General features: G+C 31.7%; 2 long non-coding RNA genes and 1 other non-coding gene across 3 annotated transcripts; 1 reads left to right on the plus strand and 2 right to left on the minus strand.

The window, feature by feature from the left end:
- Positions 1–1,642: 1,642 nt before the first annotated feature.
- On the plus strand, positions 1,643–3,643 carry LOC114317096 (uncharacterized). The gene is made up of 2 exons (XR_014350923.1): positions 1,643–1,815; positions 3,391–3,643. It is a non-coding gene; the product is annotated as an uncharacterized LOC114317096 (transcript).
- Positions 3,644–8,897: 5,254 nt separating this feature from the next.
- On the minus strand, positions 8,898–12,596 carry LOC145807656 (uncharacterized). Its single transcript, XR_014350924.1, has 4 exons — positions 12,505–12,596; positions 12,158–12,270; positions 10,148–10,208; positions 8,898–9,322 (listed from the first exon to the last, which is right to left on the minus strand). It is a non-coding gene; the product is annotated as an uncharacterized LOC145807656 (long non-coding RNA).
- Positions 12,597–21,979: 9,383 nt separating this feature from the next.
- On the minus strand, positions 21,980–24,485 carry LOC114293123 (uncharacterized). Its single transcript, XR_014350546.1, has 2 exons — positions 24,146–24,485; positions 21,980–22,267 (listed from the first exon to the last, which is right to left on the minus strand). It is a non-coding gene; the product is annotated as an uncharacterized LOC114293123 (long non-coding RNA).
- Between the last annotated feature and the right edge of the window lie 2,727 nt (positions 24,486–27,212).

The following is a 27,212-nucleotide window of genomic DNA, read 5'->3' on the forward strand; positions in this document are numbered from 1 at the left end:
TCATTCTTCTCTCAGGTATCTTATCTCAATCATTTCATTGTGTTATTTGCAATATTTATGCCCCGACTGGTGCATTGAAGAGGAGGAAACTTTAGGAGAGTCTTATAAATCTTAAACTCTCTTATCCTAACCCTTGGTGTCTGGGTGGTGATTTTAATAAGATTAGAGTTATGAGTGAGAGGAAAGGTTGCTCAAGAAGGGAAAGGGGTATGAAAGACTTTAATAATTTTATAGAGAGCTTGGAATTAATTGATCTGAATATGCATGGTAGATTATTCACATGGTGTAATGCATTGGATGGGGAGAGGTGGAGTAGGATTGATAGGTTTTTGCTGGATCCTGTTTGGCTGGAGAGGAATAAATTTAAACAATGGGGATTTCCTAGAGTCATTTCAGATCACTGTCCATTTTTGCTTATGGAGGATGGAAGGGATTGGGGGCCAAAACCTTTTCGATTTATTAATGCTTGGACATCACATCCTCAGTTTAAGAAGGAAGTGGAAAAGGTCTGGGAGGAGGCACAGATTCAGGGATGGGCTAGTTTTAGAATCATGATTAAGCTCAAAAGACTGAGAGCATTTAGTTGTTTTCTTTCTGGTTTTTGTGTTTTTTTCTTCGGCTTCTTTTGTTCTCTTTTTGTTGGTTTCTCACCAACTGGCGCTTGGAGCTTTGTGTTAGCTCCAAGCTCCTCTTTATTGATGTAGTCTATCTTTTTTGGTTGCTTTCATCAATAAAGTTTTTCTTTGCCGATCAAAAAAAAAAAAAAAAGTTATCTTTCGATTTATTCCGTTTCTTTCTCATGCATTTTAGGAAGACGTTTTGGCAGAGGTTTACCAATTAAAACCCACTACGTTTAGACCGTCTCTCTTGGCATGCATGTGGGTGGGTGGCAGGGGGAAGGGGCCTAAGAAAAATGTCTTTCTTCTGGAAGGTGTAACCCGCCCATAAAGCTCACACCAGACTGATAAAAGTTTGTTTCCATTTTATTAGACAAGAAAATAGTTAGTTAGAATAAAGTATGAACAATCTTTAGTTCGAGTGTTACTTATCGGATTATATTGATGTTTTGGCAAAATTTTAAAATTATAAAGTGCCATTGGAGTTAGTGTCTTGTAACATGGAAGTGCAGTATTGTATGAGTTTTTAGGTTCTACAATGTATTCAACGCATAATCTTTGGGGAAGAGGAAGGAAAATTTTGATTATAACCTGAAAATGTTGAAATTTGATCTATTGCGTTATTGATCTTTGATTTCATTTTGTTTTTTTCTTCTCTCCTTTTTTTTTTCTTCCTATTCTTTTGTACTGGAGAAGAATTTCCATTCAATTTATAAATTGTAATTCTTTTTATCTCTTCCATGGGTGTATATGTTGCTGGACCTTATGATTCTTGCTTTATTTGGACATCTTTCCAAGGACATCTGTTGATGAACTCATTGAACTGTTTTACAAATCACATCCATGGACTTCCGTTAGCAAGTAATGCATTAGTTCGTGAAATGTTTATACACTCTATGCATATGCATGTCCGAGTGTGGGTGCATCACATGTTCATAGGCATGTTAACTCGTTTTTGAGACCCACTTTGTATTTTTGACTTTCAATGCTAAATGGTTCAGTTCTAAAGTGGCCTTCTGTTTAACAGATAAATCAGTTGTACCCAAGTCAGTAATTGATATAAAACTCATACATGCTGGCAAAGTTTTGGAGAATGGCAAGATGCTGGCAAAATCCAGAGTACATTTTGGTGACCTTCCTGGTGGCGTTAGTACTATGCATGTTGTGGTGCAGCCTCCTGTCCCAAAAAAGAAGACAGGTTTGTTTTAGTTTCTTTTCCCTGAGATTTATATATATATATATATTTCATGTAGAATTTTAGATTTAAGAAAATTTTCAGGGTTAATTCAATCAAGTTTTGACTTTCGAGAGTATAGCAGCAAGAAATGCCTCTTTATTTTGGGTATCCTATTTCTATCATTTACAGGTGCAGACTCAGGGGTATTGGATAGCTTATAGGCATAACATAACTGTGAAGTTACTAGTAGTTTTTAGTGAGGGACCTTAGTGAGAACTAGTACCTGGTTTCAATTATTGGATAGCTTTACCCTGAGAATTAGCATGAATTAATTTTCAATCTAATAGAAAGTTATCAGATAATATTTAATTGGGCAAATTACACTAACAGTCCCTATAGTTTAGGGCTTCTATCACTTTAGTCGTTAACTTTTCAATTATGACACATTTGACCCTGAATTTTGAATCTTGTTCCAAATAAGGACAATTAACATACAATTGCTTAATTTCAAGGGCAAAATCGTCAGTTTGATAAAATATAAACTAATTTGACAAAAATAAAATTATGTAAAATTGATAAAAATTAATAAAAACTACATGATTAATTTTAAAAAATTAATTTTACATGATCATCATCCAAATACATAATAAAAATTAATTTGATAAAAAAAAGGAAATAAATGTCTAAAAGATTTATCGATTTTATATAATTTTATCTTTAGTAGGTAGAAATAATTTTTAAAAATTCAAAAATAATTTTTTAACATTTATTTTTGTCAAATTAATTTATATTTTATCAAATTAACAATTTTGTCCTTGAAAAATCCAATAGTATATTCAATTGTCCTTATTTGGAACAAGATTCAAAATTTAGGTTCAAATGTGTCATAATTGAAAAGTCAGGGATCAAAATGATACAAGTTTCAAACTATAGGGACCGTTAGTGTAATTCACCCCATTTAATTCTTTTAAGGATCTTCATTTTGGAACCCATACTTCAAAGATGATAAACATGCATGCATTACTCAATCTAATGACTTCAAATTTTCATCATATTCGTTATATTATCTCTTCTAATTAGACTTGTTAGGATAGAAATACTAATCTCATAGAATAGTTATGTTATGCCTATAAGCATGGATCAAGAAGTTTGTTACATTAAGATGCTGCTAACTATTTGTTTTTACACGAGTGTCAATGTAACTTGTGACCCTCTGGCATGACTAACTAAGCATTTATCTTTACTATCCTAATGAGTCTATTTATGTGCTCAGAGATTTCTAGAGGTAGAGTTTTCAATGGCTTTAACAGAACAGAGTATTGTTACCATTTAATTTACGAAGCTTGTAATTGTGAAACCGTCTGGAATAGTGCAAGGAAATACATGTAGCCTACGAATTTTTGAGTCAATTGTCTCCTGCATTGTAGTGAAATCTTTTAATTTTGAAAATGGATTTTATTATATGTCTACTCATTGTATTGTCACAATTGTTACTTTTTTGTTTGAAGTATCTGTTTCTATGGCAACCATTAGAGTTTCTAAAATTTGCCATTACAATATTAATTTTTCTGCTCTCATTTTGGGTACACAATGCAGACAAGAACCAGGAGAAGAATCATAAGCAGAATTCATGCTCATGCGCTATCCTTTGAATTGGGAAAGCATGCTTTGTGGCTGTTGTGCAGACAGGACAACGTTTCACATTTTTGACCTTCCTTTTATATTGTCATTGCTGTGTAACATTCTAAATGGCATCTATGATTTAGCAGGTTACATTACATGTGATATTGCTTCTGCAATTGTTAACGTTGTATTCTTTTTTCTATACGTAAGATCAAAATTTCTACCATTCAGTATTCTCTTTCCTATTAGGAGTGGTAGGGCCAAGAGTTCTCTTCCTTTGTGGCATGGTAATGTCGTTCATATGTGTGGATCCCATTCTCTTTCCTAGCTCAGGGCTTATTCCCTCCAAATTGTGCCACCGGGTCCAAATCTCTCTTTATTAAGTAGTTGAAAGCTTGCTTAATGTGTTTTACAAATTTTTATTGGTCAAGTATACCACAGATTATGTCAAATAATTTTTCAAGATTGTCAATTTTATTTTGAAATCGAGAATGATATGCTAGTATGAGGAAGAATGCCTAGATACATGTTATAAACTGGCCTAATCACATGGCCAGTATAGAGTGAAAGGGTGCGTTGTTATCTTACACAAGTAATTCAACTCTTCAAAAAAAAAATAACAATAATAATAATAATTCAACTGTAAAGAATATTTTAAACAAATCTTAAATTCGGACATTCTTAAAACAAGATTAGTAAGCCAAAAACGAGTCAATGTCTTCTTGGTTGAATGCACTACCGAATCCCATCATCATACCCGATGATGGTTCTAGTGCATTAGCCAAAAACATGTCAATGTCTAAGTCGAATGTTCTTCCGAATCCCATCATCATATTCATATCCATTGACGGTTGAGGTGCATTGCTAAGAGGTGGTGTTGATGATGATGGCAATTGTGCCATTATTGATTCGGTACCAGTATGTGCATGCTCCTCCGCTTGATATGTTCCGCTTGTTGAGCCAATAATCATACGGTTATTTTCTTGTGATATTGGTGGACCTTCTTTCATTTCTTGATATGATGCTAATTGGGCCGTTGCTGATCCAATATCGGCATATGCACTGTTGGCTAGATGTTCCTCCACTTGATATGCGTCACTAAATGTATTGTTAATTTCTTGAGAACTTGGTACTACCATTGTTGGACCTCCTTCTATTTGTTGGGGTGCTGGCAACATTGCCATTGTTGATACCATTGCTGATCCAGTATCCATGTATGCTCTGTTGTCTAGATACTCCACCACTTGATATGCTCCACTTGTTGACCTAATAGTCGTATTATTAATTTCTTTTGATATTGGTGGACCTCCTTCCATTTCTTCTTGTTCTGGCATTCGCAACATTACTTGACCCTCTTCCCTGATTCGATTTTTGCTAATTGCATTTTTTGTGACGCGGCAAATAACATAATCTGTGACCTGCACAGAATGAACAAGTGATTTAAATCGATATTCAATTTATATAATTTTTTTTTTTAAGAAAACAAAATTAGAAACTAAATTTGATTGAACTAATCTAATCAAATTCTTATTTACATTTTTTACAGAAATTAGAAAGTGCAAGTGTTGTTTAACTTGACTCCAATTGAGTGTTTAATTAAACTTGGTTAAATTAATAGGTCATGTAGTTGTATATTTTTACACCATGCATGATACCAATTAATATAAACATAAATGATACATCGCAATCATAAAGATGGCAATTCACACATATGCTTAGCACGGGAATTTAATCAATACATTTGGAAAATTTACACAAATAATAATAATAATAATCATAAAAACAAGTCAAGAAGATGACCAAAAGTTAGATTAAAGAAAAAAAGAATTTAAATCAAAATGGGACATCCAATAGAAAAGTCTCTTGAGCTTAATAAGTCTGGCTAAACTACAACTCTCATTCCCCGTAGGAACTGTACAACGGCCATCCACCATTATCACAATACGTTTCTGCAAATCCATTGAAGTAATATACCCATATCTTCATTTATCCAAATCTCTTTATCTCATTCTCTTGAAAAATTCACAATTGTTAGATTGTATTTCAAAATTTTTGTTCCTATTTGATAGTTGTGAGTGTTTTGACACACAAAAAAAAAAAAAAAAAGAAAAGAAAAGAAAAAAGAATATATTTAACGCACAATTTTTAATTCATCCTTAGGTTACAAAATTGAGAGATAATTGTCGTTTCTTCATGTTTAACAACTAAGGCAGGACTCCTCCGAGATCCACCAACACTATTACAACCGATCGAAACATAAACAACAAATAAAAAAAACACAACCGAATAAAATAAAATTGAAACCAACAAAGTCATATAAATCTTTACAATATATATTACGTAGTGCATGCATGCATATTAGGGTTAGAGGAAAAAAAATAATTACCTTTCCAAGTTTGAGTGCATGTTTCTCTGCTATGCCATCTAGATTGTATTCTACCATATTCCATCCTCCTTTGGTCTTAGAATTTGTCAAGTATACGAAGTTTTTCTTAGACCCTATCAGTCTCCGATTGCCATCATATATAGACTTGCTTGCATCGACGCCTTTCCACGTTCCTGTCCCAGCCGTTCGATCAACCCGGGCACCCTTTTTAGTCTTCTTCTTCAATATAGTAAAAATATAATGAATATTCGCTTCTGCTCCATCAAATATCGTCGAAGGCTCTTTTTCGCCGTAAAGGTCATAGTCCTTAATCACATTGTCACAAGGCAAAGGTCTTGCGGTCGATTTTTGGAGAAGATAATGAATTAACTCTTGATCAGACGGAAAAAACTTAAAGCCGAGTGGGATTGTCATGATGAGTTCTATCACCTTTTCTTTCTCTTCTTGGACAATGAATTGGTGAGGGAAATAGAATTCTACGTATGAAGAGACAATGAATTGGTGAGGGAAATAGAATTTTACGTATGAAGAGAGTAGTGAGAAGGAATGGTAATACAATTGTCTGTATATATATAGTTAATGTGTACTTCCCAAACAACCTATTTGACTTCATGTAGGAATAGAATTCGTGTGAATGGATAAACAGTGTGAATTGATGAGGTAACATTATAAATCATATAAGAATTCTTGTCTAAGTTATTATTTTTTTTAAAGATAAATTGAATAAGTTATGGATTATTCGATTAACTTAATTTTGTGTAAATAATATGCACAAATGATTTAATAAATGAACGGTTTAAATAATTGAAACGAAACTATCAATCTTCAGAGTTTTAGAAGTTAACAGCTGATTGGGTTGAATAATGCGGTAAAATTATAAATCCCATAATTTGGTTTATGAATATTTATGTAAGTTTTTCATATAATAAATTGATGGTCATACTATAATACACATGATATGTATTACATAAATGGTTAAAATTAGACAATATAAATTGATTATTTTGCGAAGGCCAAAAATTTCTTCCAATAATTTTATGATTTTGTAATGGGAAATTATTAAATATTTCCGAAGTACCACGTGTTTGTACTTCCTAACCAATTATCTCTCAATATATCCCCTCACATTCCTCAATCACCCAATACAATACCCCACCTATTTACCTTCTCCACAAATCATAATATTATAAAATACCATATGTCCATGCTCTACTGAATAATTATACTTTTGTAATGTATGTTGAGTCTACTTGGACATTTTATGTTGTGTATGAATTTATTTATGTAATACAACATTTTTTCTATAAATATATATATATATATATATATATTAAATCAATCTAATATTTTTCATTAATAATATATACTGAGCATTACTTACCCAAAAATATATACTCATGAGCACTTTAAAAAACTCACGATAGACCTTACAAACCCTTGATTGTTGAATTTGTTTGATTTTGAAAGTCAGCCTTCTCTATGGCTTACTAAAAATTATTTTATGATCAATTGTTACTGATTATTATCGGTTAAAAAGTAAGACTTTAGTACTTTTAGTTTAATTTTTGAGTGACAATATGGCCAGTGTTATTTATTTCTTAAAGACACAGGGTTGTGGGAGCCAATCTAAGACAGACACATCAACTATGTGGGCCAACAATGCATAATTAAATATACAAAAACCTGGTGACAGTGTGTTATAAAATATGAGAGCTCAAGGGTTTGATGATACTCATCAACAACTCATTAATATTAATTATAGACTTTGATTGACAATATTGTTGTACGTGCATTTCATGACATCTGTTACATACATCAATGGTACTCAACCAACCAAAAATTCATCACAATCTTTTTTCTTTTTTTTTTCCTTGTAAATTATACTGATTTTTCTTAGAATTTGAAATTTTTTTTTTATACAATTTACAAATTCAAATAATTAAAGTAACTCCTTTTTTTATTTTATTTTTTTGGGGTGTTTTGGAAAGTTGGTAAAAAGCTGGCTTTTGCTTTTTACCAAGTTTTTTGGCTTTTTTGGAGGTGATTTGGGAAGTTAGTAAAAAGATGACTTTTTTGATTTTTGATTTAATATTTATTTATGGTATCAAATCAAAATAAAATGACTAACATACCCTTGCCAAACTTTAGAATTTTAAGTAATTTGTTAACATGGAGGGTATTTAGGTAGTTTCACAACGTAACTTTTTTGTCACTTCCCAAATGCAAGTCTCGGCGTTTTCGACTGCTGGCGTTTTTCTTCACAAGCTAAAAACGTGGCGTTTTTGATGTCTTCCCAAAATGGCACTTATTACCCATACTTTGGGTGTTAGGGAGATCAAACCAAAATGGGCCACCTATGGGAATTACAAATGGGCCTAATCAGCTAGTAAAACCCAAATCCACGTTTGGGCTTCTCTATCCTTAAAAAGCCACTCCAAATGGATTTGAGCCTTAAACTTTATAACTGTGTACCTGGTTTAAGCAAGGAGAAAATTAAGCCCTCTTTGTTTCACTGGATATAAAATGAAAAATATAATATGATGTGAGATTTAATCAAAATATATAATGAATAAGATATATGTATTGTATAATATATCTCCCAATTCATGTTTTGTAACTTTTATATAAAACTAGATATATATTATCTATATTTGTTTTACAAAATATATCGCGGGATATAAACAAGTAATTTCCAAGATTGTCCTCATAACATATTTTAAATACCCATATTGGAACTAATGCAAACAAACAAATTCAAAATTCAAAACTAATGCAAATAAATAAATTAAAAATTCATATTAAATTCAATAATTTTTCCAAACAAAAAAGAAATTATATTATATTAATGTTAATCTGATAATAATAAAAAAATTATATTATATTAAATTCAAAAAATTAGATAGACTAGAGGGTAAATTGGACATTTTAAATCATATCCCAACCTAGGGGATATGATATAATGGGGGATGGTGGTATTGTATATCCTCCAATTTTGAAAGATATACAATCCCATTGTATATTATATCCTCTTCAAAAAAACAATTACAAACATGGGATAAATGAACCCCACAACATATAATATCTAATCCCATCCTTTATGTTCTGAAATCAAACAGGGCCTTAGTGATCCCTTCCCTCTAGTATTTCTCATATAATTTTTTGTCACAGTGGCATCAAGCACCCACAATCCATGGAAATAGTTCATTTCATATACATCAATTCAGTTCTGAAATTAACTTTATAATTTCTGACATAAAACCCCCCCTACAAATCAACCCAAAATTAATTCCAAAACACAAAAATTCCAGGTTTTGCTCAAGCCCACAAAGAGAGGGAGTCGATCATCAAGTGGTTCATCATCTCTTTTTTCTGCAGGGAGTAGCTCAGTCTGGAATAATTCTTCGCAGTTAAATTCTGAAAGATTTGCTTGGGAAAAGGTTTTGATACCTTCCTCTAAGAAGAATTTTTCTTGGATTGGAGAGTAGAGAGGATCTTCTCAGATCTTTGATTTGGTCCCATCTGAAACATAATCTCTCGTGAGCAGAAGAACAAACACAAGTATTGAAACTGTTCGACCGTAAAATTATGAAAAAATAACTAAAATTCTAAAATCACATCTCAAATTGTGTAATCATAACAAAGAAAGAAAAATAAATAAACAAATTAAGTTGAAAATATATAGAAGTTGGAAGAAAAACCACAATATATATATATATATATATATAAATCCTTATGAAAAAAAAAAAGCAAGATATCGGATAGGTTTGGTATTCTACAATCTAAATTCTACAACTACTTATGCGAATCATGGTTCACTTATAATATTATAATATACTAGTATAAAAAAGGCCCATGCAAGGCACGGGTCAAATGTTGAAATGAAAAGATTGTGGAAAAAAATGTAAATTAATTAGATTATTTAAGTTGATCACTTGTATACTCTTTTTTATTAGAAACATAAATGACCTACCATTTTACAAATTTTAGGGCCAAAAAGGTAAATTTATTGTTCGCAAAACACAATACTCAAGTGATGTTTCTGCATTTTGATAATTCTTTTTTACGTCATTTATACTAACCATCCATGCCTTTCTGCAAACTATTAATTTAGAGTGGTTAGTAACTGCATGTAATTAATTATGAGTTCTTTCCCAATAACCTAATCAAATAAAAATTATGTGGATACACAAGAAGAATACAATGGCAAGGCAAAATTAAAGTTGAACTAAGGTAAACACTTGTAGATTTCCAACAAATGGTTTTCTATTTTTGGTCAAGAGTTTTTTAGATTTTCTACAATTATTTAACCATAAAAATTAAAATCAACAACAAAATATCACATACCTTGTTACATCCTGGGACCAAGTCTTGTAGAATCTCCATCTTCTCATTGATCATCTCTCTCCTAGCATGACAAGAAAAGGTTTAGTTTACAAAACACACCACTATGGCTCACCAATGGGAGGTACTAATGGCAGGGATTCATGGTTTGAGATCCAAGATGGAAGATGCATAGGGGAGAGCTAAGGTAGTATGTTTGTTACTTTTTTCCAGAGTGAGCGACTTGCAAGCAAAGTGCCAAGCGTATTAGTCGATCACTTTTGAAAGAAACAAGGCCTAGAGGGATCATGGCTTGGTGGGAGATTACTATCATGGCAATCCTAATAGTTTGTGTGCCCCATTTAGACTAGGCTCATGAATGTAGGAGATTGCTAGCATGGAAATCTTGGTAGTTCATGTGCCCCCGCTTAGGCTAGGCTCATGACTATCGTGTTGGAGATAGCAGTCTTGATGGTTTATGTGCCCCCAATTAAGTTAGGCTCATAAACTCAATAATCAATCTATGGAGATATGGTGGCACTATGATGGCTACCCGTGGAGATATCAATCAATAGAGATGTTGTGATGCCGTCAAGGCTCGCCACTGGAGATCTGTATACCAATGTTCATTATGATTTGGTACCATAGTGCCTTGTTTCTTTAAGTAAATGCTAGGGTCTGGCGCTATGGTGGCTTGCCTCTTAGAGATCAAGCTCATGCTTTACCTTTGCAACTAAGTAACTAGTTATATTTGGAGGCCATAATATCTTTATAGTGTACAAATGACCTTATACCAATGAAAATCTGCAATTAAATGTTGGGAATGCCATACGGCTTCAACGTACTTTACATGATGTAAGTGATTAGTACATATCAAAGAATTGAATGACACTATTGGTATATGCAAACTAGTTATGACATGAGGGTGACAGTAGTAGAACCAAAGTCCATATGTTAATCCAACCATTTGCAGGAATAATTGAAGCAATACAGCTTCGCATACTTTCAACAGGTTATAGTGGCATACATACGTAGCCAAGTGAGCCATTACCCTTTAAAGAGCAATGTCAATAGTGTTTTTATCCTTTAGATAAGCATTCTAGCAAATGTTATACGACTTCTATGCTAAGCATATATATGCAAAAAAATCCATAGGTTTGGTAGAGAGTGAGAACTGACAAGAGAGGAAAATACAACTAAGAAATGGAAAACTCACATCACTCGTATGAAACCAACAAAAACCTTACAAGGAAAAAACCCTAAATCCACAACAAAAGCAGCAACATCAACACCAACAAGTTCAAGATTGATTTAGAACCATTATTAGACATGTCACTAGCTAACATTGTTCTGTGGAATAAGTGCTCAAGTCACTCTCCAAAGTTGTATAAACTATAAGAACCTGTCATATTTCAAAGAATTATAGAGAATTTTCATTGAAACATCAATCGGTTGTTAATTTACTCTTAAGTACAATCTTAGACCTCCCACTGTTTCGGAATCCTCAAACCATTTTTCACTCCCATATCAATGACATGGTACAAAATTCAATTACCCAACACAGGGGGTGAAGAGGAGGTCATGGAATGAGTAATATGCATCAAAAGGACACCACATACATGTACACTGTACAACCACATAAACCCCCTCTCAGTAACTCATAGCTTAAAATTCTAAATCACATCAAATAGGTAATGGGAGTGAGTGAAGCCCATGTTCCAAGTTCCTATTCCTAGTTAATCTTCTAGCACATTCCATTCCAGATCATAATTGTATCTTTAACAAGGTTATTGGATTTTTAAAAGCAGACTTTGGATTTAAAAATCATATCAGAATTAAATGAAAGCAATCTCTTTGCATCGGCACAAAGACAACAAATTTCAAAGTTGTAATATGGCAAGCAATAAATCAAGAGATAAAGAGCAAGCCAAAATTTCAAATCTACATATATATAATTAACATGTTAAATACCAAAGGGGAAATCGAACAAACATGGAAAAAAATAAATTCGAGAGCTTCATTGAGATAACTCACCTATCACAGACGGTTCTCAGAGCTCCGATTGAGAGCATCGTGAATTTCCCAAATCAAGAAAAACTTATTAATATATATATATATATAAATCCAAACCCAAAATACCAGTTCTTCTGCAGCAATAAGGGCAAGTGTAAAAAAAAGTTAAAAAGTTACGCTTAAAAAATTATCCCTATTTATTAAAAGTCAAAAATTATGAATGCACAATTCTCAATACTAATTTTCCTTACACATTAATATATATAATTTTTTAATACATATTTTTCATAAAAAATCAAAAAATTAACCAAAACATTCATATTTTTTCGTTCAACTTTTTAATCTAAAAAGACAAAAAGTGCACACACCTCAAACAACCCCTAACTTTCAACCTTCCCTACAAACCCATAAAAAATAACTCTCTCTCTCTAGGGTGTTGCAGATGAATGGTAGAGAGAGAGTGACGTGAATAGCCGGATAAGCTCCCAATTTATTTTAGTTTTTAATTTTATTTAAGTTATTTTGGTATGTTTGGCTTAGATTATAACTTTTTTTAAGTTAAAAATTAGTTTTTTCTTTAAGTGAGACAGGAGAAGATTTTCCAAACAGTTTAAGCGCGCAGTTGCCATTTGAGGGGTAAAATGACTTAAATGCCCCTCATAATTTCAAGCTATGACAAGTGTGCCATTACTAAAATAAATTTTATATTAATTAATACTAATTAATAATTTTAGTATCAATTGATTACAAAAAGCCATTAATTGCCACTTATTAATTTATAATGAAATAATTTTATATTAATTGATTTATAATAAAAAAATGAAAAAAATAATTTATAATGAACAAATGAAAATAAGCCATTAATTGAGACTAATTAAATTATAATGAAATAATTTTATACTAATTGATTTATAATGAAAAAATAAAAAAAATATTTATAATGAAAATAAGCCATTAATTGACACTAATTAATTAATAATGAAATAATTTTATACTAATTGATTTATAATGAAAAAGTGAAAATAATAATTTATAATGAAAAAATGAAAATAAGTCATTAATTGGCACTAATTAATTTATAATGAAAAAATGAAATAATTTTATACTAATTAATTTATAATGAAGAAATGAAAATAATAATTTTGTAATACTAATTATATTAACTTTTATTAATGAAATAATTTTTTAAAAAATTAAAACTGAAAAAAAAATGACAAAATAATCATTTTTATATCATATAAGAACAAAAAGGACAATTACATAACAAAAAATTATTTTACATCTTATTAACCAAACATTATTCTGCTGCTTAAATTCATAATCTCACAGCTGCACCAAACAGATTAACAGCTTATGTTTACAGCTATAAGCTATAATCTGTTAAGTTATAATCTATAATTACTTTTCTACAACCCTACCAAACAGAGCCATAGTCGGGATCAAAATCGAACATCTATCAACATAAAAATAAATTATATTTTATTTTATAAAATAAATAATAAATTTAAAATATTCATTTTATAAAACAAAGTGTTATTTATTTATGTATTTATAATTATTCGATAAATTTATAATTTTTACCATGAAAAGAATATGAGACCCATGAAAAGAACGTGAATAGATATAAAGCGAGGACATAAAGGTGAATTTATCTCGTGAACATCCCATTAAAAATTTGGGAGATTTTAGTGAAAATTAATGAGTAATTCTATAAACTCATTTTTGAAATCCTATACACTCCTACATTCTATTTGAGGATCTCAAATAATTTCTAAACTAAAAATAAGAGTTTATTGTTAAAATGTTGGGTTGGATAGACAACATGGGTGTTTGAAAAGTTGTTATTTTAGTATGTTATTTTAGTTTTTAATTATTTTAGTAGGTTAAAATTTTTGTGTTTAAAAAAATCGTTGGATTTTTTTCTAGTTGGATGTGTTGTTTATGAGAGAAAAAGTGAAATGATTATAAATTTGATGTGATATTTTGTCTTATTAGTTTTTTTAGCCTATTTTGTCTTTTTGTGGATTTTAGCCTAAAGCAAGCTAAAATAGCCCTTGCCAAAATTATTCAAATTTTAAATTTTATAATTTTTTATGTAATTATTAAATTTTAATCAAATTATTTTTTTAAAATTTTGTTGTATAAACTAACATTAATGAAAGTAGAATTTTATTGTCTAAATTTAACATTTAAAAGTTAAAATTTCAGCCCTACAAAATATTTGAGATACTCCCTCTCCTCCTTTCTTTCTTTCTTTCATTGTTTTCATTTTATTTTATTTTTTATTACGCCAAATTAAAGATAGAGATCCAAATGGGATATTCACCCAAAAGAGGTACAAATGGGAAGAAAGGAGCCGAATTAAAGGTAGAGATCCAAATGGGAAGAAAGGCGATTTGCCTCTTTTAATCTTATTTTATTTAGTACCCATTGCTGTTTCTAAACTAATATAGGGTAGGTTAGATCTAAGATTACACATAATATTTATTTTGGTAACATCCGAAATCAAATGCATTAAATTTTGTTTGAATGTTTTAAAAAGAAAAATCCAATCCAATCCGATCCCTCCCCAAACATTTTGCTCATATCGGTAAATTTAATTAAAGACACTTTACTTTTAAATATTACAAAGTGTGACAGTCTACAAACAACTTCAGAGTGCAATTAATAATTAAAAAAATATATATATAATACATACATTTTAAACATTCTTTTAGCAAATAAGATTTATTATAGTACAAAACCTAGAAAATACAAAAATGAAAAACTTGACTATAAAAGATCAGCATAGTTTACCTATTTACTTACATATAGTCCACCAATTAATTTGGAAGTGTCATGGCCAAGACAATGTTATTGATTTCTTTGCACTTCCTGTTTAGTCTGTTCTTAAGGCTAAAATCTCAATGACTTGAGCTTTACCCTCTTCTACCTAGATTCTCCAGATTCACCTCTTTTTAAGCATAACCTACCCTACGAAAAGAAGATCCAATGCGCATCCAACATTCCAATAGATGAGCTCATTTCTTGTTTACCATGTCATCATCAACAAAATCACAGAATTATAGTTTCCAATCTTTAGATGCTGAAATTCCATCTCCCCAGATCGAGACTCAAACTTTCAAATACATAGTTAAATTAGGAATTGGCACATTCAATACCATAACACCATACAAAGAGTACTGCTTGGAAATAGACATAAGAAGCTATATCACATGAACCTAATGTCAGGGTTGTAAAAAATGCTTTAAGCAGACATCAAAACCTTTCCCTAAGAACATATCCAAATCTTTTCAGCGAAGACGGGATGTTGAATACAAATGCCTTTACACTAATGGCACCTACTCAATCGGTGTCCTTGCAAACGAAACTTTCTATTTTGATTCCAATGTTAAAGGGAAGATTAAAAAAAAAAAAAAGTGAGAGCATAACTTTTGGTTGCAGATTGGGAAACGAAATGGGATATGACTTTGATAAGAATAATAAAATAGCTGGAATTATGGGCCTACGATGGGGTGATCCATACTACATCTCGTAGGCCTCCTCGGAGTTTTCTAAGGTTTGGTGCAGATATTCCAAATAAGGCCAGTTCAGGCATCACCGATCTGCAATACGTTATGCACAGGACATTTTACTACTTGGAACTTCAAGGCATTTGCATCAATGAACAAAGACTCAATATAAGTCCAAGTGTATTTGCATTGAGAGACGATCATAATGGTGTCAAGGGTGGTTGCTTCATTGACCCTCGCATGAGATATTCAAGAATCACTACAACAAATAAGAGTCTTAAAAACTTGGTGTCTAAAAATGAATATTTTGTTACAAAAGACATTTGAAGACCAATTTTTATAGTTAGGAGAATAATCGCTAAAAGATAGTCTCAAAAAGTCTAAAACAAGCCTTGAAAATGTTTTAGGCTTTAAAATAAAATATTCTAAATAATTCTTTCTTATTATGTGCTCACTGTTACTTAGAAAAATATGTATGCTTATTGTCTAAATATCAATATTGTTGTTAATTATTGTTATTTTAAAAATTGATAATTTGTCTATTTGGTTATTATCTTTATTAAGAATAGTTGATAGGAAATATCTAAAAAGAAAAAAAGTAAGATAGTGATCTTACATAAGAATGTTTGTTAACTTATTACCTATTAAACTACGTGATTATCACTTAAAATAACATTTTCATTGATTTAAATTTAAATATTTCATATTTATAAGATATATTTAACATCTAAATGTGTAAATATATATTTTTAAGTAATTTTTAAAAAGCGACCGAATCTTTACGATTCACGATTCGATTAGATTCGATTCGCGATTCGGTACAAGGTCATTTCGATTTACGATACGAATCTCGATTTGATAACTATACTCTATATACTATGTCTTAGTTCTACTTATTCTAAATCTTTTAGATTCAAATACTTTTCTTAAAATCTTCAACTTAGTGTTAACTCCTTCTCTAGTCTTATCCAATAACACGATATCATCTGCAAAAAGCATATACCATGGCACATCATCCTGAATATTGCGCGTCAACTCATCCATAGCTAAAGCGAAAAGATAAGGACTTAAGGTTGATCCTTGGTGTAACCCTACATAAATTGAAAATTCACTCGTCTCTCTAGCATGTGATCTAATTGTGGTCACCACAACTTCATACATATCCCTAATCATATCAATGTAATCTTTTGTCAATTTTTTTTCTCTAACACCCACCAGATTATATCTCAAGGCACTCTATCATATGCTTTCTCAAGATCGATAAAAATTATATGAATGTCTCTTTTCTTGTCTCTTCTTTATATTTTTCTATTACTCTCCTGAAAAGATAGATGGCTTCCATTGTTGACCTATTAGGCATAAACCCAAACTGATTCTCTGACACCTCTGTTATATCTCGCAATCGACGTTCCATCACTCTCCCACACTTTCATTTTGTGTCACATTAGCTTGATTCTTCTATAGTTGTTGCAATTCTGGACATCTCCTTTATTCTTATATATTGGTACTAAAATACTCTTTCTTTACTCTGGCATTTTCATAGTTAACAAAATCTTGCTAAATAACCTAGCCAACCAAATAACCCCCTTCTAACCCAAACATTTTCACGCTTTAATAGGTATATCATCGGATCCTAAAGCCTTATTCAATTTCATCTTCTTTAAATACAAACTCCACTTCAAAGTTCCTAATCTTACTATAGAACTTATAGTCATGGTTTTCCTTATTACTGTCTACTTCCTTGCCTTTTGACCTACCTCCATGTTTCTCATTTAACAGCTTCTCAAAATAGTTTTTTCACCTCTCCTTAATCTTTTCATCTTTCACCAATGCCTCAAAGTTCTCACCCTTGATGCACTTAATCTGATTAACATCTCTGAGTTTCATCTCTCTTAGCTTAACAAGTTTGTATATCCTCTTCTTTCCCTCCTGACTATCTAGGCTAGTGTATAGGCCATCATAAGCTTTTAACTTAGTCTCTTTCACTACTTTTTTGACCTCTTTATTGGTCAATCTATAGCGCTTAAGGTTTTCCTTGGTTTGCCACTTTTTAAAGGTCTCTTTTTTCATCTTTATTACCGCTTGGACTTCTTCCCTCCACCACCAAATTTCCCTAAAGTTGGACCCCTTTCCTTTCGACTCTCCAAGAACTTCCCTTGAGATTCTCCTCATACAGTTGGCCATCGAGTTCCACATAATGTTAGCATCATTTTTCAAGTTCCAAGTACCTTCTTTATCCATTTTGTTCTTGAATGTGTCTAGTTTATCACATTTTAGGCCCCACCATCTAGTCCTGCGACACCACTATCTTTTTGAGTTTGTTATCGCCCATTAAAGCATAAATCTAGTACCAAAATCCTATGGTGAGACGTTAAGTTCTCTCCAAGAATCACCTTACAATCACTGCATTTTAGACAGTCCCATTTTTTTACTAGAAAGTAATCTATTTGACTCCTAATTGACTCACTCTTGAAGGTTATCAAATGTTCTTTTCTCTTCTTATACATAGTATTAGTCACCACTAGGTCAGAAGCTAATGCAAAATCTAAAATATTCTCTTTAGTCTCATTTCGATAACCAAAACCATACCCACCGTGCACCTTCTCATACCCTAATTTATCTACTCCTACATGGCCATTGAAATCACTACTTATAATTAGGTTCTCTCCTACGAATATCTTCTGTAATACCTCATCCATTTGGTCCTAAAAAACTTTCTTAGTTTGATCATCTAATCCTACTTGGAGAGCTTTTGCACTAATAACGTTCACTATATTCTCTCTAATAACTAGTTTACTTAACATAATCCTATTACCTTTCCTAATGACTGCAATTACATTTTCTACAAGACTCTTAGCAACTATTATTCCTACACCATTCCCGTGTTTATCCTTACTACTATAATATAGCTTAAAACTGGTATCCTCTATTTCTCGAGCTTTCTCAGCCATCCATCTAGTTTTTTGTACACAAACTATACTAACGCATTCTAATCATGACATCTACCAATTCCATAGTCTTATCAGTTGAAGTTCCTATATTACATATGGCTACCTTAAATCTATAATTTTGGACTAGCTTCTTTATCCACGTTCGTTCGGGAAAATGAGAAAATCTTTGCCCCAGTTTTCACCGCGCCAACGCGTCGATGTAGCGCTCCTTGCTCACTTTTTGAAACATCCGAAGGCAAGCGCAATGCGTCACTTAAGGGGAACGACCTAGCATTTAATTTATTCAGAGTATTAAGTTTCATGTCATAAAGGATATGAGCGGCTTTTTTACGTGTTGGCTGTTGGCTATCTAACACACAACCCTCCTCCTTTATCCAGGCTTGGGACCGGCAGAGTTGTTAAGCAACCCCGGCGGAGTTCTAGTACTTCTTATAGATGTGTGTGTGTGTGTGTGTGTTTTTTTTTTGTTTTTGTTTTCATTGAGCTCCACACTAAACTATGTCATCCGCATTTTATTCTTAATTAATATGAGTTTTGATGTTGCAGATTTTGCATTACGATCCATTCTCAATGGGCCCACATGCTATTGGCATTAGATTGGTCTAGCAGTGGTTGATTGACAAAACAAAGTGCTGTTAACTTGCATGGGCATTAAATTTTATATCAAATAAGAGCTGGTTTGGATGACCTTGTCCGAGCTCATTAATCATTTTCTTATTACAGTCACCTCATCTATATAATCAGATGAGACCTATGGAAAGATGGTACAAGACAGTATTATTGACTTGAAAAATTTCTTATTTGTACATGAAATTGATCTTAAAAACTTAGAACACACAAATGACCTTAATATATGTATCTAATATGAAGCCTAGCCAAGGTTGTTAAGATCGGGATCCTATACAGGATCGTTTTGGGTGTCTATCGAATCGGATCGTAGGATCGGATCGAGAATCGTAAGATCCTACCAAAATGATAAAAAAACGCAATAATTTTTATATGGCTAAGTAATACTATCAAAATATATATAGAATGACCCCCCCAAAATAAAAAATTATAGCAATTCAAGAAGCATTCAAGCATTTTTTCTCAAAAAACGAATTCAAAAACATAATAAAAGAAATTTTTTCTCCAACAGTATTTTTCCTCTGCCGCCCTTTTCCTGAATCAGAGGTTGACATTGTGTTATGATGCTACTATGCTAGCTATGTGCTTCAAATTGTGGAAATTAAAAGAAATTTTTTCAGCAAAGTTCATGGAAAAATAACCAAAGAAGAGCAGCAGCAGCAAAGAAGAACCAAGAAAAAAGAAGTAAAAAAAAAAAACTCCCTTTTAGTTTAGTTTTAAAATCATGATTTGAGTGTAGAGTTGTGATTTAAGTGTGGAGTTATGAGTTGAGTTTTTAAAAAAGAAAATTTATTTGGTTATAAATTTTGAAATTTTTTGAAATTATTTTTTTAATATTTAAAAATGTTTAAGAATTTTTTATTTTTTTTTATTTTAAATATTTTTAATTTTTAATTTTTAAATTTTTAAAATTTTAAATTTTAAATATTTTATTTTTATTTTTATTTTTAATATTTTAAACTGAAGTTATGGTTTTAAGTCTTTCACTTTGACCAGGATAGCACATCCATTCATGCAAACACACACACACACACACATATATATATATATATATATAAGACTTGAAGAAGATGCATACCTAGTTACACAAAATTTAAAGCTTTGATATCCAATTTCACTTTCCCCTATTTTTCTTGCCCTAATCGTAGCTTCTTTTATCCCAATTTTTTGTTTGACTTGAAGTTGCCAAAAAAAAAAACCTATTAATCAGGATCGTATGGAATCGCGATCCCGATACGATCCTTTCGATCCCAACGATCCTTCAACGATCCTGTCATCGGCTCAATCCAGTATACGAGTCGGATCGAATGGTATATATTGGATCGTAAGATCGTACGATCCTACTATCCGGATCGCGATCTTAACAACCATGAGCCTAGCCCATGAATTTGATCAGTATTCTTTCTTTAAAATGGTGCCATTTGGCAACATGAGGGGATTTTTTAAAAAAGTACAGTAACTGTGACAGATAATGGAAATAACAGATGATGAAACTACTTGGTGTTGTATAGAGCACTAGGATTGCCATTGTTCCCACTCCTTGCATAAAAAATGCCAATTGGTTTTTTGGTTCTGCTATGTGCAAAAATAATTAATAATTTGTGGATAGTGAAAATGAAAAAGAATTGGAAAATTTTGTTCTCAAATCAGTTAACCAACATGTAGCTGGGTAAACTGCTACATAGATTAATAGATTACCCTAATGGGAATCATGATTTGACTGAAGAGGAAAATTTGGAATCTGAAACCCTTTTTGAGTTTTAAATCTTTTAGTTTCTTTGTATCACTACAACAAATTTGGGATTTAAAGACCAAACAAATTTGTCCCAAAATATATATATTTTGTCACTCAAACTAATTACGACAAAAAATTTTCGTCACCCATTTTGTCGCTAAAGCATCGTTGCTAAAGGGTCTTAGAGACGAAAAAACAAATTCATCATTGAAAATTATAAATTTGTGACGAATTTTTTTATCTCCAATACATTCTGTTGGGAACATACTTGTAAGTAATTAGTGACAAAATATTTTGTCATTAACGGAAGAAATTAGAGACAAAAATATTTTGTCATAAATATAAGAAATAGAGACAAAATAATTTTGTCACGTTTAACATAAACAAAAACGAAATTTTTTTGTCAAAGAAGCTACTAATAGAGACAAACAAATTCATCATTAAAAATGATAAACTTGTGACGAATTTTTTAGTCTCCAATACACTCTGTTGAAAACATACTTGTAAGTAATTAGCAACAAAATATTTTGTCATTAAAGAAAGAAATTAGAGACGAAAATATTTTGTCATAAATATAAGAAATAGAGATAAAATAATTTTGTCATGTTTACTATAAACAAAAACAAATTTTTTTTGTCAAAGAAGCTACCAATAGAGACAAAACAAATTCATCATTAAAAATGATGAAATAATGTCAAAAAAAAAAAATCGTCACACATTAAAGGTAATAGTGACAAAATATGACTATTTTTCGTTATGACAAATTCATTTAGTGACAAAATAAAGAATTTATGACAAAATTAATCTTCCACCTAAGCCAAATAAGAGACGAAAAAACCTTCTTTAGGAATGGAAAATTTTGTCACTAATTTCATAATATTTTTTTCCACATTATATACTTATTTTATCAAAATCTGAATTTTAGTTCAACAAATATAACCCGATTCATGTTGAAACCTGTTGAATATAACAATTCCATTCACAACTTAACCTAACCTGTCATCAACACATTTACGAATTAACAAAATGAAAATATCCATTCATTATTACAAATAATTTCATCCTAATACAATAAAATAGTGCAATATCCACAAAATATCCAAAAGTTATAACTTGTACAATTCCACCAAACATCCAATAATAACTAGTGCAACTCCACAAAGTATGTATATCCTTATCAAACAAAATGAACATTCAAGCAAATTACATCATAACATCCAAATTAAGACAAAGTAGTCAACGCAAACTTCATAACATCCAAATAAAACAACTAATAAATCCAAAAGCAAGCGATTCCACTATCCATCTGTAAAAAAAGAAATAAAATAACAATTAGTGTTTATTGAATACACTTATATAACTCTTCAAATTTACAAGTATAATACTAATTATGTATTCGGACATTGTATTGACTAGCCATCAGCTTTACCAACCGTGCTTTTCTTTTTTCTTTTTTTTGGATCAACAAAATGAAGATAATTTTATTGATGATAACCAGAATACATATTGATAATACATCAAAGTGATGGGTACAATTTGCATTATAGCAACACAATTCAATCCCAAATAGATTGGCACCAAAATATATGCCCAATCATGTGCAAACACACCATCGGGGGTCGGTGGGCTGCCAACAAAACATAAAGAGTAAAGCATCTCATACATGTACAACTAAGTAGAAATAAAAATAAAAACAACAGATGCTCTGAAACAGACCACAAAAATAATCATACCAAGCCACATGTACAGACCTGCAGGACACTAACGAAGAGAGGGCAGCAAGTATTACTAGCTAAATGAAACAGGGCACAACAGTGATGGAGTGATTAGGAGGGTTTGGACAGCTTCATTTAATGCAACCTTTCACCTTGATATTCTTGAGTCCATCCAAACAAAACAAAAAACCATTAATTGAGAACTTCACCCATGTTGCCACTTTGATCCTTATACTTTCCACAAGCACAAGCTCAGCCAAAACAGGTTCTTTGTTATTGGAAAATTTTCCATTTCTTGAAATCCAGAGAGTCCAAAGGACTGCAAGTGGAATTGCTTCCCAGATTAGTTTTCTCAAATGCTTAACTTGCTACCATACCACCAAAGTAACAAATCTGACACTAACTCTGGTGGTTGTTTTATAATTTCACCCCTAAACGACCCATTTTCGGTTAATTGTTCACATTTTTTTCTCTAATTCTCCAATGGTACATCCTATAGACGCGCCTTCGGGTCTCATAAGTTTGATTATAGTTAGATGAAGTGCCTATGCTGTTTCTTTGGCTATTTGGTGGCTGGTTTAAAATTTTGCCCCCAAACGGCTCATTTTCGGTTACATTTTCACATATTCTGTGCTAATTCTCTATCCATACGTCCTATAGACGTGCCGTCAACTCTCGCAAGTTTGATTATAGTTAGGTGAGGTGTCCATTCTATTTCTTGTGCTGTTTGGTGGTTGCTTTACAATTTTTCCCTCAAACGGCTCGTTTTTTATTACATTTTCACATTTTCTATGCTAATTCTCTATCCACACATCCTATAGATGTGTCGGCTCTCACAAGTTTGATTATAGTTAGGTGAGGTGTCTAGGTTGTTTCCTGGGTTGTCTGGTGGCTGCTTGAAAAAGTTTGCCCCTAAACGGCTCATTTTTAACTATATTTTCATATTTTCTGCGCTAATTGTCTATCCGTACATCCTATAGACACGTCATTAACTCTCCAAAGTTTGATTATCGTTAGGTGAGATGTCGATGTAGTTTCTTGGGCTGTTTGGTGACTGGTTCATAATTTTGCTACCAAATGGCTCATTTTCGGTTACATTTTCACTTTTTTTTGTGCTAGCTCTGTAATCATACGTCCTATCAACATACGTTAGCTCTCCCAAGTTTACAAAGGCTTAGGCAAGGTGCTTGTGCCATTCATTCGGCTGTTTGGTGACTGTTTCATAATTTTTTCCTCGAACAACCCGTTTTTAGTTAAGTTTTCACATTTTCTGCTCTAATTCTCTAAGCATATGTCTTATCAACATACCATTAGCTCTCCCATGCCGTTCCTTCAACTACTTGATGGCTATTTTATAATCCCCCCCCCCCAAAAAAAATCATTCGTTGTCAGGTACTTTTTCACATTTATTTTTTTATAAATTGAATTTTCTAAGATATATATATATATATATATATATATATATGTACCAAATAGACGGTCCTCCACGACAGTGCTTTAAGTACTGTGACATCATGGATTGTATATTTGCAATATGTTGTCCCTGCTCTTCCATCTTCTTCTCGTTTTGCTCACCTGCAAGTCGTTGCTCCCCAAACTCCTTCCTATTTTGGTAGTAGCCACAAATTTTATTAGAACCAAACAAACAAATATAAAAGTCAAAGCCACTATAAGGAAACAAATAGAAAAGGACAACTATTATAGATTATATAGAACACATAGTTTATATGTATATATAGGGCCTGCTTGTTTTTAGAGATAAATTGGTTGGGATTGTTAGTGGGGAGATTATTAGTGAGGAGATTGTTAGTGAGGGGACTAAGAAAAATTGTGCTTGCTTGATAACCAATGAACTAGCAATAGTTCCTATTTGTTTTGAAAGATAGGAGTGAAATTAACCATATAAAATTCCATAAATACCCTTGTTGCATTACTATCAAATTTGGGCTTATACCGACTAATAAACGCATTACATATTTTAATATTAAAAAAATATTTTATAAATATTAAAATTATATTTCACAAATATATATTTTTTGGTACTATTTTTTTTAATATAATATTTTTTGGTATAAATATTATTATACTATTATATTTTTATATTAAAAATTATTTTTATATTAAATTATTTTATATAAAGAATGGTGGAGTAAAAAATGATGGAATAATTATATAAAAAAAAATGATAGAGAAAAGACTATACTAATAAAGTAGAGTGAATCAATTCGGTAGGATAATAGAGAGCAAAATAGTAAATCCCCCTCTAATCCCAATGGATTGTTTTTCTAATGCCATCTCTCACGGAGACTACTAATCCCATCCATAGAGGCTTATCATACTCCCAAGGTATTGTGAATCTCTTTCTCCATTTTGCAAACAAACACAATATTAATGGACTCCACATCCATTTTAATCCAATCTTATCCCCTATAACCCAAAACAAACGGACCCATAAAGTGTTTCAACTTTTTGCAAGGTTAGAGGAAAAAATAATTAAATATTACGTATCTGCAAAGTAAAATACAATTTGACTCATAAATACATAACTATGACCCCATAACTAGAACATGGAATTACAAAAAGATGGCCTCACCATCTAAGCAGTGCCAATTCATAAACCAATGAGCAAGTAGAAAGGTTTTCAACTATTAGATTTATAAATTCTCATCAGATTACCAATCAGTGTGTTTGGTTTCAGTTATTTGAATTCAATTTTTTATTTTTCTTATTTTCTTGTTTTTAGTGAATATTTTTTTAATTTTATGCAATTTTTTTACTTTTTTAGATGCACCTTACTTAGATGTATCTAAATAGTAAAATATTTGTGAAAAAATATTTTAAAAAATTAATAAATCAACCGTGCTGGGGACCCCCAGTGGGGGGTGACCCCCAGCACCCCCACCTCCACGTGGGGGGCAGCAAGTGGAAAAGAAAAAAAAATATATATATATATATATATCAGTGTTGTCAAAGTCGCGCCTAGGCGCAAGGCGAGTCGAGGCGCACCATCTGCGCCTGTACAGGTACCAGGCGAGGCGGCTTGAGCCAGGCGAGCGCCTTAGCCGCGACTTTAGCAAGGCGAGAGAGGCGCAAGGCCCTCGCCTAGGCGCGACTGAGCGTTTAATCTGTAGATCAGATCGAACGACTCAGATTCGACTCAGATGAAGCTTTCGAATGGCATAAAATCACAGAGGATCAGAACTCATGTACCATATCAGCCGAATAGGACTCAGATTAACCCTAATCGAAGTCGTCTCTCCCTCTTTCGCCTCGCAATCGACTTCAAGCTGCTGGAGCTAGACTTGGTCTGCGACTACGACTGCGACACGAGCTGGACTTCGACTGCGACACTGGATCGACTTCGGCTGAGCAGGTTTGACTCCTTCTTCTTCGTCTTCGACACTGATCCCCTTCTCCTTCTTCTTCGTCTTCGACACTGGTCGTCGTTCGACTTCGACATTCATTTTTTTTTTCCTTTTCTTTTTTTTCCTTCGGCTTTGCAGGTTCAGTCCTCTCTTTTCTTTTCTTTTTTCCTTTTCTTTTTTTTTTCAATTATTTGAGTTTATGTTTTTTCAACACTGGTTCAACCCATTATGATTATTACATAAATAAATAAATAAATTCATACATACATAAATAAAAAAATAGATACATTACATTACATCCATTATGATTATATTAAAATTGATTCATCATTATACTGAAATTAATTAATTGATCATTAATTAAAAAAATAGAAAATTGATTCATGAGTTAATTAATTCGTACATTCATTACAGTACATACATTGAATCATAACATTAATTAATTCATAAATTGATTCATAAGTTAATTAAAAAAATAGAAAATTGATTAATTAATTAGAAAAGATTAATGTGTTGTGATTAATAAGAATTTAATGTGTTGTATGTGTTGTGATTAATGTGATTAATAAGAATTTAATAAGAATTTAATTGATTAATAAAGATTAATCAATTTATCAATTAATCAATTTATTGTGTTGTGATTAATGTGTTGTGATTAAAAAAATAGAAAATTGGTTGATTAATTAATTGATAAATTGATTCATAAGTTAATCAATTTATTAATGTGATGAATTAATAAATTGGTCAAAGTTTTTCTTGAAAAAATAATGTAACATAGGAATGAATGTAATGGAATGTAATGTACATTAATTAATTAATTCATCATTAATTAAAAAAATAGAAAATTGATTCATACATTACATACATTAATTAATTCATCACATAACATACATTACATTCATTATACTGAAATTGTTTTTCTGTTATTTATTTTTTGTGTTGTGTAGTAAGTACTATTTGTAGACGTCCCCGAACGCCCCGGAAGGGTGAGCTCCCGTTCTGTTCATTTGGGGTCACTACAGCTCAGGACTCTCAAATTGTCACGGTTCTAAGTCTGAACCAAAGAGTCCAAATCCGGCAAATCGTTTTGAGAAAACAGATTTTTGAAAGAAGTGCCAAACATGGACTGCTTTGCCAGATACAGAGTCGCCACCTAAATATTTTTTTTTTG

The sequence above is a fragment of the Camellia sinensis genome, chromosome 14, assembly GCF_055761805.1.
Source record: "Camellia sinensis isolate YWXY chromosome 14, ASM5576180v1, whole genome shotgun sequence".
Taxonomy (NCBI): domain Eukaryota; kingdom Viridiplantae; phylum Streptophyta; class Magnoliopsida; order Ericales; family Theaceae; genus Camellia; species Camellia sinensis.